The 13,995-nt window shown below is 37.1% G+C and overlaps 1 protein-coding gene and 1 long non-coding RNA gene across 2 annotated transcripts in view; one reads left to right on the plus strand and one right to left on the minus strand.

The window, feature by feature from the left end:
* Positions 1-13,995, minus strand: part of brinp2 (bone morphogenetic protein/retinoic acid inducible neural-specific 2) — a 196,166-nt gene that overhangs the window by 120,683 nt on the left and 61,488 nt on the right. The window lies entirely within an intron of this gene.
* LOC140355685 (uncharacterized) lies at positions 10,655-12,693 on the plus strand. The gene is made up of 4 exons (XR_011926013.1): positions 10,655-10,968; positions 11,607-11,759; positions 11,950-12,106; positions 12,409-12,693. It is a non-coding gene; the product is annotated as an uncharacterized lncRNA (long non-coding RNA).

The raw sequence follows: 13,995 nt of genomic DNA on the forward strand, positions 1-13,995 counted from the left end.
ACTACTGTTAAAGATTTGTCTCTGAACAACGACTTCAGTGTTCGAGAGCATTTTCTTGGCTCAACAGTGACATTGTGACAGTAGCACGGGCTCAATAAGATGCATACATGTTTAAACCATGACTTATATTTGAAAACAATAACAATTATTTAGCTGAATGATTAATCTAGTAACTTTCGATTTAATCAATTAGTTGTTTAAAAAATGAAATGCCCATCATCATCATCATCATCATCATCAATTAACTGTAATTGAACTTAATTCGATCATCGCTCCAACAGTAACAGTCTGACAGCTAATTCTAATAATGTCTCATTAGTAAAATGATCATTGACCAAATAAAACAGACAAAGATATATATAATATTCATTTTTCGAACATAAACTAATAAAGTCTGAACTCTGCTCTGTACCAGATGCTTTTCACTGTCAGGATTGGCTGTTTACCTCTTAATTTAAAAGCTGAACGTATATCATTGACAATCAGAAATCACTGCATTTTGATCTCACTTCAAATGTGATTTCTTGCACAGGTACAAGCTGTTGGTTTTCTATAGTAAGTGTGTATTATCAACACAATGAAAGCCTATAAGCTGCTACAAGCAACAGAAAAACAAACACTATTCATGCAATACCTCTTCATAACAAAGTGTAAGAACCCAGTTAAATCACAATGTCTCGCACAGCACATCAATTAAAACTGCATTTAATCCAGACACGGTAAAGTTATTCATGCAATTAAATCCAATTATCAAACTGTATTCTTCTTAATTTGTGTGGGCGTGATTTTATTAGTAGTTTCAGTGTGTGCATGACTAAAGTGGTAAAACCCAGGAGGACTATTTTCTGTTTATTCAGTTTAGAAAGGAATACGACAAACGCTGCAGCAAAGCATGCATAATGACAGTACAGTCCATCCTCAAGGGGAAAGTGACATTCCACTCTATAATGCCTGGGAGAGCTGAGCGGACTACTAAATGCAATATGTGCAATAAAAGAGGAGGCATCTAAAAGCAGCAAACCATAATTAAGAAGAGTAAAGAAGCACTTTTAGGAGAAAAATGCGTCTGTGTTTCAGGTTTTTGTCACAACTGTTTAAAAAAAACATGACTATGACGTTCTAAATTTTCTTTTGGAGTCCATCTGTCCAGTTTGTGTTCTGTAAAATACACAACAAAATCCACTTTAAGCACAACCATAAATTGCATGATGAATTAAACACATACTTCCTATAAATATTGCAGTTTTTATGGCCATTGTCAGTGAAATAACTAAACGCAATGCTTACAATAGTACAAACCTCCATGAACAAAATACTTCTTTGTACTACTAATTGTGCTAATGAGGATTTCTGTGTTCTATCGCATTTGGAGCTGCTTTTCCAATGCTAGAATAGAGCCTCTATCTTCAACTTGACGATAGAATTGTATCCTAAATATGACGTTGTATGAAAATAACTTGTTACATACATAATAATAATAATAAATAATCCCACTTTGAATTGCCTTGTGTTAGAATTGCTGTCAAAACCACACGTCATACAGTTTGTTTAGTGATGGAAGAGTAGATTTACAGTTGTCTAAAGTTGAAAATCAGATAGTAATCATAACTAAATCAAACCAGACACTCATTTGAGCAAGTAGAATAAGAACGACGCATTTACCAAAGAAAGTACTATTATTTTGTATTGAAAATGTCTTCTGTTTTTCCACTAATAAGACGGATGTAAAAAAGCTATGAGCTCCTTTACTTTTTACATCTGCTTTATTAAAAGAAAAACACAAGAAAAGTCTAAAATTGTCTAAAACCTTGACCTAAAAAAGAGCATTCATAAATTCCCCTTGTGGTATCAAAATTGGTATCAAGAATTGAATATATTCCTTAGTATTGAAATAGACTCTGAATTTGTAATTAAATTCACACAGTGAATCAAGCCCTGTAGGAAAAGCACAAGGTTAATCAGCAGCTCTTTATTTCACATTTAATTAATCAGAAAGAGAACATTCATGAGCAGCTGTGAAGGTCTATTAATGTGCGTCAGTGCGCTTTAGGTGGATTGCTTTTTCTTATCTATCTCGTTTTTGTTTAATTACTGGTGTTTAACTACTGGTGTTTTTATTCCACAAAAAACGCCTTTCCATGGATCTGACCTGTAACTTGGCCTGGTGGCGTCGCCTGCTTGTCTCCAACGAGATGGATACGTTTAATGCCGAACTGTGGAACATTCCAAGCAAACCAATAACACCAACAGAAAGGTTACTCCATTCTGTAGTCTACATTAAGGACACACAAACGTGACCAAATATTTAAATTTAAAAAATAAATAAATAAATTATAAATGATGTTTCAAAAGTGTACAAATTCAGAATTATTTAGATTTATTTATGGTTAAAAAAAATATCTTAATATCGTGAATGTTGATTTATTCATCGGTTTCATCTTTCTATTTTTTGCAACATTTTGAGAACTCTTTCCCCATTCAAAAGATGGAAATTATCTCTATGGCATCAGCACTAATTTCTCATCATTTCGAAACCCATGTGTTGTAAAATATGCAGCAAAAACACAAAAGCAAAATGTTATTTCAAACAAGACAATTGAGTTGACATTTCTTCACTTTTGTAGGCAATTTTACAGTTCATTTACAGTGGAACGATTGGCCACTTAAACCTCAACTTATACATTTAAAAAAAAAACTTTTCACAAATATCTGAAGTGACAAGCAACACTAAAACGGACCTAAACCAGGATTAAAGTCATAACACAAAATATCCTCTGCATATCATAATGGGTATGTTTCAAAAAAGTATTGGAATATTCAGTTTTGTGAATATCCCCCTCCTAAAACACTGTAAAGTTCATAATGAATGACCTCAGCCTGTATTGTATATTCCACCATTAACTTTGTGCCCAGGTAAGCAGCCAATACCAAATGTGGTGTGAAGGTTAGATTCCCCGCCACAGCATCTATAGTCCCCGTTTTCTACATCCAATTGAACTCTTAATATGACGACGCCCTGGAGACATGACGCTGGCTTGGCGTTCCTTATTTGGATTGCCAGAGTGACAAGGTTAGACACTGTGTTTTCTCATGCATGTAATCAGAAATACACTTGGGGGACATCTCTGTTTTGAATCCCCGTTTTTACAGCGCTGCCATTTTGACCGGGCGTCTACGTATGACTTTGAAATAGAAACTCAACACCGGGCACTCAAAATTTCCATTTCGCAGCTCCGCCAGTGAAGTGCGCTCGTGATGCACTATTTACAGTTCCCATCTCGCAGGCTTACCACGGGGTGTTGGGAGGAATAGCGATGGCGGGTTTCGCACGCCGGATCAATGACGCGACGCGTGTGTTAACGCGTCTGCAGCTGCTGTTCTAAAACCACTTCCAACACAGTTAAAGGCCGCGGCGCTCATTGACGTCCTCCCTCACGTGTAGGCAGTGTAAACACATACCGGCGTGTCAGCATATGCCGTTTTAATTGCTGTGGGGCCCCGTCCTCCGAGAGCACCTCGCCACTTCTCAAACAATTAGTTTAATGGAGCATTACTCCACTATTGGGGCTGGCAAAGTCAATACATTGACATTCAGCCGACATGAAAAGTGTGAAGGCAGCCACTCACCAAACTGTGACACACTTTTGAACTCGCACAACCACCGCGTAGTGCACTTAGCGGAGTGCGACGTCGTGTTAATAGGGTGGAGCTGAAAGTGTAAAGATGCGTGAAGTTTATTTATTTTTTACGATCTTTAATCTACTGAGCGCTGGCCTTGACTTGACACTCATGCACTTTTCTCATCAACAAACATTTGCCTATTTTATTTTACACAACTTGATCCATCTTTTAAGTTCTTGGGGAAGTGAATGTATATCAAAAATGCTGTGTGAATATAATATAGTGCTGGAGCTCACTCCCCGCACATTTAAAAGTGCAGACTGACATGAGCGCCTTTTATTAGGTGTTTGAAACTGTGGCTGAAATCAGGACAGAACTGTGCACATGGTGATGTATAAAATGAAATGTGTTGTATATAGTCTGTACATTTTAATTCTAAAAGCCTCCTATGGACAGGTGTTGAAAATTAGCTTATTTTGCTATAACACTTAAAACATTGCATCTGGTTTGTCCACTGTAAATGCTATGTCCATATTAAATAAATAAATAAATAAAATAAATAAAATAAATAAAATAAATAAAATAAATAAAATAAATAAAATAAATAAAATAAATAAAATAAATAAAATAAATAAAATAAATAAAATAAATAAAATAAATAAAATAAATAAAATAAATAAGATAGTTAGATAGATGGACAGATAAATAAATAAATAGATAGATAAATAAATAAAACATAAATTAAATAAATAAATAAGTAGTGTTGGGGTATCTTTTGTTCTATTTATCATGACTGTGGAAAACCGGAGTGATCTAATTTAAACCGATTTTTCAAAATACATGTAAATGTCATGATTTGAATCTCTGACATCCCAGTAACACATTTGGAGCGATCTGTTTGTAGTCGTGCCTAGGGATGCGTACCGCTACGACGGACCGGATCTGGACTTGTAAAAACGTTTCGGTTCAGGTCCAAAAAAAACGAAACCCCGGTGATTCGGTTCTGGACTCATTAAAAATCTACCACTCACATTCTATATCCTTTACGTTCTAGAATCTAAACCATCCTAAACCTTCCATAGATCGCGAAATTCGCGCTAGAAAAGACTTAAACACTGACATCGCTCCTTGTTAAAGGAGCCGGTTGTGCTTTGGTTTGGGTGTAAATATTGTAACTTCTCGCTCAGGTCAGTAATGCTGGTTTAGTGCTCACAAGTTGTCACTTTATTTCTTGAACAGAGTTGGTTACTGTTGGCCGTAACCATGGTGATGGAACAGGAACATCAAAAACCACCTCCTCTCCTGAGCCGCTCTTAGCTCCGCCCCAGAGACCGCGCACGCGCACTAGAGACTAGGGTCGCTTCAATATGAATAAAATAACTGTTATGTTGTGATGTAGCATTTATTTAGGTGGGTTCATGTGCCAGATACATATTTATACATCTAAGTAAATACTAAGTCAAAGTAATATTGTTTAATTGCTGGATTCATTAATTGGAGCTTATATTTTGTAATAGTATTTGTATTCTACAGTTGTTAAATATGGTCTTGTGTTTAATGCTGTTAATATGATGTATTGTGTGAAGTGTAAAATATTTTAATATTCTATTTTTGATACTGCTAAGTTGATTGATTTATAGTGTTTCTTGTTGACTTTAATACTAGTTTTTGAAGGTTTTTACATGACTTTGATGCCAATGGATCTGCAAAATTAAAGAGTGGAAATGTATCTAAAGCATTAAACTTCAGGTGTGGGGAACAGCCCAGTCAAACCAGTAATACACTTACAAACATAGTATCAGCTGAAACAGCTGCCCCAATACCAATACTCAACTTGCTCTTGTTCGGAAGTTGTTCCTCTAGTAAAACACATGAATGTGTGTTAGCAGCTCGCAGCTTGTGATTTGTAAGTTGTAACTTCTGTTAAAAAACAGGGAATAAACCAGATAAATTGAGTTTATTTCACTCTGCAGTTAAGCCTTGTGTTTGATAGTCGTCCTTGTTCATGTGTCTTCAACTTAATTGAGCCAAGTAGCTTGTGTTATGCTGTTATAACATTATGCAAAAATGGCATGGTTCAGGTCTGGACTCATTAGGTCCGGACCTGAACCTAAACCTCTGGATTCGAATCCGGACTTGAACCTGAACGTGGGTTTAGGTATGCATCCCTAGTCGTGCCGATGCTGCACGTAACAGCGCAGTCCGATAAAGACAGGAGCGGACACTCAACGTCACGAGGTAGTAAACAGATGTTAGACATGTGTTTGAATGTGTACTCACTCATTGTATGTTAGTGAAGATGAAACTACGATCCTTCCATCATGGTTAGGACGTGTTGCTTAATTGTATTGGTCTGCTATGTTTAAAGTGAAAGTAAAAACGAAATCCTTCACATTTTCACTACAAACAACACTACTACGTTCGATTTGCTAGTGTACAAATCTAAAATCTTTTGAACAACTACTTTGAAAAGCCGGTGTAAGCAGCATGTTATGGAGTCCACTGGGGTTTAACCTTTTCTCCAACAGAAATAAAATATCACTAACTTACCGACTACTGTGCACTTTAAAGTTCATCCTTTTTGACTCAAATAGACGAGTTTTATTGTGAAGATGAAAGGCAAAGACCTCTTTGTTGTTAGACTGGGTTGTATTTTCTGCAGGATTCTTTTTTAGAGAGAGTTCATGTGAGGTATGCACACATCAGCCTTAGGTTACAATTGCACTCATTCAGAAGTGCAGTGCTCTCCTCACATCTGTCTCTTAGTGCTTTAACTCACTTTATACCAAAGGGAACACGACAGCCCATTTGCAAGTTGTTTGAAGGTTTGAAGATTAAATAAAGTTTAGATTTATGTTACTAGAGTATTTGTAATACTACAAAACACAATGAGCATTTTTTTAAATTATTAATTAGATTGATTTAGACAAACCCCAAAGTCATCTCTCTAAATAAACCAATATAAAGATGACCTTTTTCTGTTTTCTGGGATCACTTTTGGGCTCACATCACATCAGTTTACACATGTTTTTTTTTTTTCACTATGAGGGTTATTAGGCATTAAAATGTTACGTCATCGAGTGCAATACAAGTGTTCTTCTGTCTGTGTTTCAGAGACATAAAGTGAAAGGTAACAGCCTAATGAGTCAAACTATTAAAGCAACCATTTTTAAAAACTTACATTTTATTTATGTATTATTATATCAGATCAAAATATCGTCTGTGCTGAGTGTATTTACTTGCGTTTTGAACCGTGGAGCTTGATCCGGCCGGACTCTGGCCCGGAAGAAAAATAGACTTGATCTGCAATTCATGGGATGTGGAAATGCCTCAGTCACTACAGCGGCTGCGTCAAGACCGCAGTGTCTGACGCAGTGGAGCTTCATGATGTGGCCCTTGAGGTGCTGCATACACTTAGAGTGGGTGATTTGCCAAAATATGAATATCAATATTTTGTTGTAGCTAGATCATAATTAGAATTTCATCACAATTCATATAAACTTGTTTAAGCATAGAGCTGTATTCAAGAGGAAATGTGTAAATCATGATATGGCAATTTGTCTGAGTATAGATTTGATGAAACTCTACTTTGTATATGACAAATGGCTTGATGCCTTTGTGAATGTATGTGTTCATCAATACAAAGATGGGAATCCAAGTGAAATATTCTTACTCAGTTATTAATAAATCCCTTTTCCAAAGGTTTCACACCTGATGCCATTTCTCAACATTGTTCAATCTGTTCTCACCGTTGCCCTTCGAGGCAACCACTGATGTGATTTGGGGCGTTACAAACATAAAATTGATTGAATTGAATTGAAGCTCTCCATTTATCCATGTTGGCACCGAGCTTGTGTTAGTGAGTTTAGTGCTATCTTGTTGACGCAAGAAAACAAGTCTTCTTTGGTTTGATGTCGGCACAGTGCAGGACCTCTGACGGCTCCAAATATCAAACATGTTTGGCATTCTCCGAGCAGATTGGGAGAAATGGTGCTGCTTAAAATTGGATCTGAACTGTAAATGTCTCGGAAATGCTAGCTGTGAATAATATTCTTCTGTGCAGAGTGCGCCTCTCTGCCCTTTCAGCCCATGTATAAAGATTACATATGTAAAGTGTACTAGATGTAAGCGTGGAACAGATGGTACAAACCTTACAGTTAAAGACACAATGAGATGTTCAGTTTCCTCAACAGTGTTCAAAGGAAAAGGAAAAACACAACATTTATTATGAAAAAATACTGGCAAGCAAACTGTTTTGCCTGCTTGCTACACAGATGGCAGATTTAAGCAATTTATCTATCTATATAATCTATAACATTTAGTCCCAATTTGTAACACAGCTCAACACGCCACATCTGTATTCAACAGCCTTATTACTTTAACGTCATAAGTGTTGGTCGTTAAGAATGCATTCATTAAATGTCTTCCACTATACTCTTGTGAAAGCATACTAAGAAGATGGCTCGCGGCAACCGGATCCTATATTGGCATTTACAGGCCCAGGTGGAAAAAGTCGTCATCCTCATGAGCCTATGGGAAAGCCTGACATTTCCTGATCATTTGATCGTCACAGGGATTCAAATGAACTGCTTTACGACTGACACCGAGGGACATGACTTCATCAATATGTAGATGCCAGCGTGAGCTTTTCTTGTTCTTGTTCTTATGTGCTATTTCAATACATGGATATACTTGATCGACTTATTGAAAACTGAATTAATATTGAAGCCCGGCTCATGTTGGGGAATAAAGTGGATCCATACAATTCTTATTCCAGGCTCATTTCAGACAAGCAAGTGGTGGATCTGCCTCCAGAAAAGTAACAAAGTGCACCTTTAGCTTTTACCACAGCAGTCTGTGAATAGTGTGATCCGGCAGCCTCTTTTATTGGTGCCATGTGGCAGGCGAGCTCAGCCCCAGTGATACTTGGACAATCAATAACACGTGTATTGGGGTTGCACTTTGTGGGGTCGATACAGCCTGAGTTACACTCAAATAATTAAAAGTCAAACTTGCAAATGTACGCGTGACCTGCTTCCCATGTTAGGGTTCCCCACGGGAAACACTTACAGTATGAGGAAGCCATTAATCCAATTTGGTTCAATAGTGTTGGGATCACATTTAGGAGGTTAGGCAGTTTGTAGTGGTCAGTGTTTGCTGTCAAAATCACTAAGTCCAGGAGCGATCCACAAATATAGAAAGCAACTCACAGAATAAAGGACAAATATTATGCATTGTTCTTTTTTTTCCCTTCTTTAAAAAAAAAAAAAGCAATGTATTGACTTTTGGCTACAATCTATGGGCGGCAGAGGGAATTACATATGTGAGATAAACAAATACTAGCTTGTCCCCGACAGCCTTGACAGCCATGCAATTGTGATTATCGTAAAATGAGATCATCAGGACGAGTCTGACAATAATTTATGGACTTAAAAATAGGACAGAAGAGCTCAGAACTCAATGTATGTTGTAACAAAACTGGAAAATTTAGTGTTTTTGACGCTCGGAGGGGAGAGGACTTTCGAGCCAGATTTCATCAAACTAGCATGAATGAAGATAAACATAACTCCATTTATGTTTTTGATGAGAGAACAAAGTTACGATGAATATGAAGACTAAAAGCTCCAAAAAGTAAATTATGCATAAAATGTGTCCTTTGGTGGGAAAATTACGTAACACAAAACATGTAGTACCTGTAGTACAATAAACGACAGTGGGAAGTGCAGTAGTATTTGTAGCTGGAACATTAAGTAGCAATTGTCAGTAAATAAAACTAAACTATATTCTTAATTTGGGCTTTGCTAAATGTTCCCGCTTCTGCATCCTAACAGAAGTAGTACCAGTAGTAAAAAAACAAAACAAAGTGATGGCATGTGTACTTCAGAAAAAAACGGTGATAAATTGTACTTGAACTCTAGCACAAACATCAAAGAGAATATAGTAGGTGGTTGAGGTGAGGGTCAATAAAACATTGAAGACTACAAAGAAAAACAGAAAGATTACCATTCTACTCTACTGTACAGCCGTCTCACTGCAGTTTGAGTGGTAAATAAGTCATGTTTTATTTATAAAGCACATTAAAAAACACTACAACGGCCCAAAGTGCTGTACGAAGGCAATATAAAATACAATAAAACATACAAGACATGTAAACCGTGACCTCAGAACATCCAAGGTCATCAGATTTGCTAATCTCAATGCTTTAGTGCGAATATGGACGGACAAAAGCTCTGAAATATAATAGGCCATAGGCTGTAGCCTGTATCGTTCAAGTTCGCTACACCTGTCACAAGACTAAAAAAATACTTCAAATATAAAATTATCATTGTACCATTAGCTCATGACCAAAAGTTCTCCACTCGCATCGCGCCAGTTTTTTTACGGTGATAACTTAAATGCGGAACTATATTCTCAGCCTGATAGCGCAATATCCCTACGCCTGAATCATTCCGCCTCTGAATCAGCCAATCAGGGGAGAGATTACTACAACAACATCAAACATGGCTGCTCCCGTGGAGCGGCATGTTGTCTCTCGAGCCGATAGAAAACGCTATGAAAATATGGATTACACGTGCATCACACACATTTCAGCGGTAGAAAAAGAACAAACACAGCCACAGACTGCTGTCCGCTGGAGGAAGCTGATGACTTGTGCTCAGAAGTGGATAGAAATTGACGGAATAGACCGCGCGTTAGCGGCAGCTGTTTGTGTACACAACGATGACTTCGCCAAACAAAACTATCCTACGTCTTCTGTGGCTTCTTCGGACGGAAATCTTTCTCATTTCTGGAAAGTAACAAGCCAGGCTTTCACCCTACATGCTATAGACGTTTCACCCTACATGCTATAGACGTTTCACCCTACATGCTATAGACGTTTCACCCTACATGCTATAGACGTTTCACCCTACATGCTATAGACGTTTCACCCTACATGCTATAGACATTTCACCCTACATGCTATAGACGTTTCACCCTACATGCTATAGACGTTTCACCCTACATGCTATAGACGTTTCACCCTACATGCTATAGACGTTTCACCCTACATGCTATAGACGTTTCATTGACAAGAAACGAATTACTAGTGCTGAAAAGCTTGCGGCAAAACAGTCGGTCTGTGGGCAGCATGGAGAGGGTGAGGATGACGCTGAATCTACCACATCAACTCTGCCACCTTCTCCCAAACGACTGAGATCTACCACAGATGTAAAGACAAAATCATCTAAAAAGTCAAGCGATGTACTTCCTGCAGTTTGCATCATTTGCAGAAGGTTGATCGCTGTATCAAAGAGGCTCTCAAGACAAAGAAAGATAAATTGGTCCAAGCTGAAACTTGAACTGCTGGTGAGTAGATTATATACTGATTCTTGCATGTGTGTTTTCTCTTGCTCGTGGTAAATAGGACTAATCACAGTGAAATAAGTTGGCGAAAATATACATAGATAAGATATTCCTTTATTGTCCCACGTGGGGAAATTTCATTGGTGCAACGCAGGAAGATACAGAGGCAGATACAGAAGAACAGAACAGATCACTTATAGGAAGTCTGAAAAACACTTTCAGTAGAAGATCTATAAATAAATAAAAACTCCCATAGACAAATAAATAAATACATAAATACCATTGCATGTGATCACGACAGTAATTGCACATGAATATGTGTCACGACAGCACATAGATTGCACATGAATTTCACAGTAATTGCACATGAATTCCAACAGCAATTGCACATAAGATAATCCTTTATTGTCCCACATGGGGAAATTTCATTGATGCAACGCAGGAAGATCCAGAGGTAGATACAGAAGAAAAGAACAGATCACTATAGGAATATGTGCCTAGTTTATTACATGTAGGTGTAGATGTAATGTACGTAAGACTGTATGATGATGTGAGTTGAATAAAAGGGCAATACAACTTTTGCGATTGTTTACTGATTGTGCTCACCCTTGATTGAAATTCTTTTACTTCTCCTTTACTAGGAAGTTTGGTCAAAGCAGCTGAATAAAGAGCAGATGAATCCATCCTGATGTGTACCAGAGGTAAAGATTGTGTTGCCATTGAAGGCACCTCTATCACAAGAGGTGTTACAAAGAATACTCAAGCTTTCCGACAAAGAAGACAAGTGATGAAAGGTAACATTTTGGTAATCAAATAAAATATATATATTTCCATATATTTAGATAAATTCATAATTTAATTGAAAATTATTGTAATGACTACACGATAATTTTAAAGACGTTTGAATCAAAGCAAATTTCTGTTTGTAGTGAGCTAGTATATTTCAATCACTGACCAATCACTGCATTTCCTTGCTTTATACAGGTTACCTAAAGTCTGGGAGTATGGCGATGCATATACAGCATTCTGTGACACTGTGTCATCCGGACACGACTGATTGAAAATCAGGAAATCCTCAGAAGATGCTCTTGTCCCTGTTCCAGAAATTCATCAAAAAACACCATGGTCATGGAAGTTACCGGTAATTAAATTATTCTTATTGTTTATGAAAGAAAACAAGAGACGATCAGATAAACATCACAGCTATGTTTATTCATGAAATTTCATTCAAGATCAAACCAATCCAGTTAGCTACAGGAGTCTACATATTTTCATTCATTTATTTATTTATACAGGGAAAACCCAGTGAGAAAAGTGGTTACCCTGTTAAAACACAACACAAAATAAACAACAAACATAGGATACTAAAACACAAATAAAATAATAATTCTAAAACTAAAACACAAATAAAATAGTAATCTATCAATACTCTAATTTTTACAGATCCGATCTTCTGAAGAAGAGATTACAGCGAGACTTACCACAGCTGAATATTCACAAACCACCAAGAAGAAACCTGAGTGAAATGGTTTCCACAGAGACGACAGGACTTCTCCAGCAGGATTTTTCAACTGAAACTGATATGTCAGTTTCTGAGATGTCATGTAGTGATGGAGAAATGGTGCCAGAAAGTGGTAAAGATGCAGCACTGCGAGAGCTCTCAAGGACAGTTTACAGTGCAGGTGTATCACTGAAACAAGCGGTCAAGAGTGCCCCTAGTATGGATGAAACAAGCGGTCAAAAGTGCCCCTAGGATGGATGAAACAAGCGGTCAAGAGTGCCCCTAGTATGGATGAAACAAGCGGTCAAGAGTGCCCCTAGTATGGATGAAACAAGCGGTCAAAAGTGCCCCTAGGATGGATGAAACAAGCGGTCAAAAGTGCCCCTAGGATGGATGTAAATCTGCCTCCTACATCAGAGGATCTAAATGTTTCCTCTGCCAGAAAGATTGTGCCAATTGAACTTTATAACTTACTAGCTTGGTGTGTAGGTGCTAGTGATAAATTGACATTGTCTAACATGGTAAATGTATCCGAGGAGGTTGATCTTTGTTTACTGTCAATTTGCCAAGATATATATTTGTCCTCAAAAGGTAAAAATCAAACCAGTGTTGTACTTACACATTTTGACATCAATCATACTTATATCATTCCTCTGTTTGTATGTATATCCTATTCTGCAGAAAGTTTGCCTTATACTAGCTCGAAAGATACACATGTTAATTAACCTGTTTATCACGCTGTAAATACTGCTTTTATGATTGTAATTATTTGTTCATATTGAAAATACATTACATAAAATTATATCCGTTCTATAGAATAAAACCTTTACCAATAGCCTATGTTTTCTTTCTTCAAATGGGCAACTGGTGTTGAAAGGGTTAAAATACTACTTTTAGATTATGTTTTTATAGTGTAGTATGAATCAAGAATAGAGAATTTGTAATTGTTGAAGCATTCAGTTGAATACTAAATGTGGAGTAAGAGTTTTCAAGTGCGTAACGATAACATGCAAAATTGTTAAAATTGTTTTTTTTTACTTACGTTTGCACATAAACTGAAGCACCCAGAGTCTCACCACTTTACATCCTCCAAGAAAGTAGTAATGTCTCTGAGAATCTGAATTTCTGAAGTAATCAATCAAAGAATGAAAAAAATAAGAAGGTATGAAGATGGGTGTACACCCCAATTTGTCACATATTTGGGTAAACTGGCAACTTCGACACCTATTTTCTCAAATACTGGCAGAAATCATGCGGAGAACTTTTTCCCCCAGCTCAAGTACGTCTTTGAGATTGGAAAACCACTTTTGAAAAGTAGTCTTGATGTGGTGGAGCGAAATTCATTTTCTAGCCACATTCTGAGTTACAGCCTATGGCCTATAAGGAGGAACCAGCCCATTTGAACATTTAAAAACCATCAACGATATCTTGAAATCAATCCTGACCCTGACAGTGCAAAGAAGCCAGTAGCACTAAATACTGATGCAAACCAACTGTAATGCCATGGGTGATTTAAGGTAAATCATTAA

This window comes from Eucyclogobius newberryi, unplaced genomic scaffold (genome assembly GCF_026437365.1).
Source record: "Eucyclogobius newberryi isolate DKJ021-1_F unplaced genomic scaffold, fEucNew1.0.hap1 SCAF_12, whole genome shotgun sequence".
Taxonomy (NCBI): domain Eukaryota; kingdom Metazoa; phylum Chordata; class Actinopteri; order Gobiiformes; family Gobiidae; genus Eucyclogobius; species Eucyclogobius newberryi.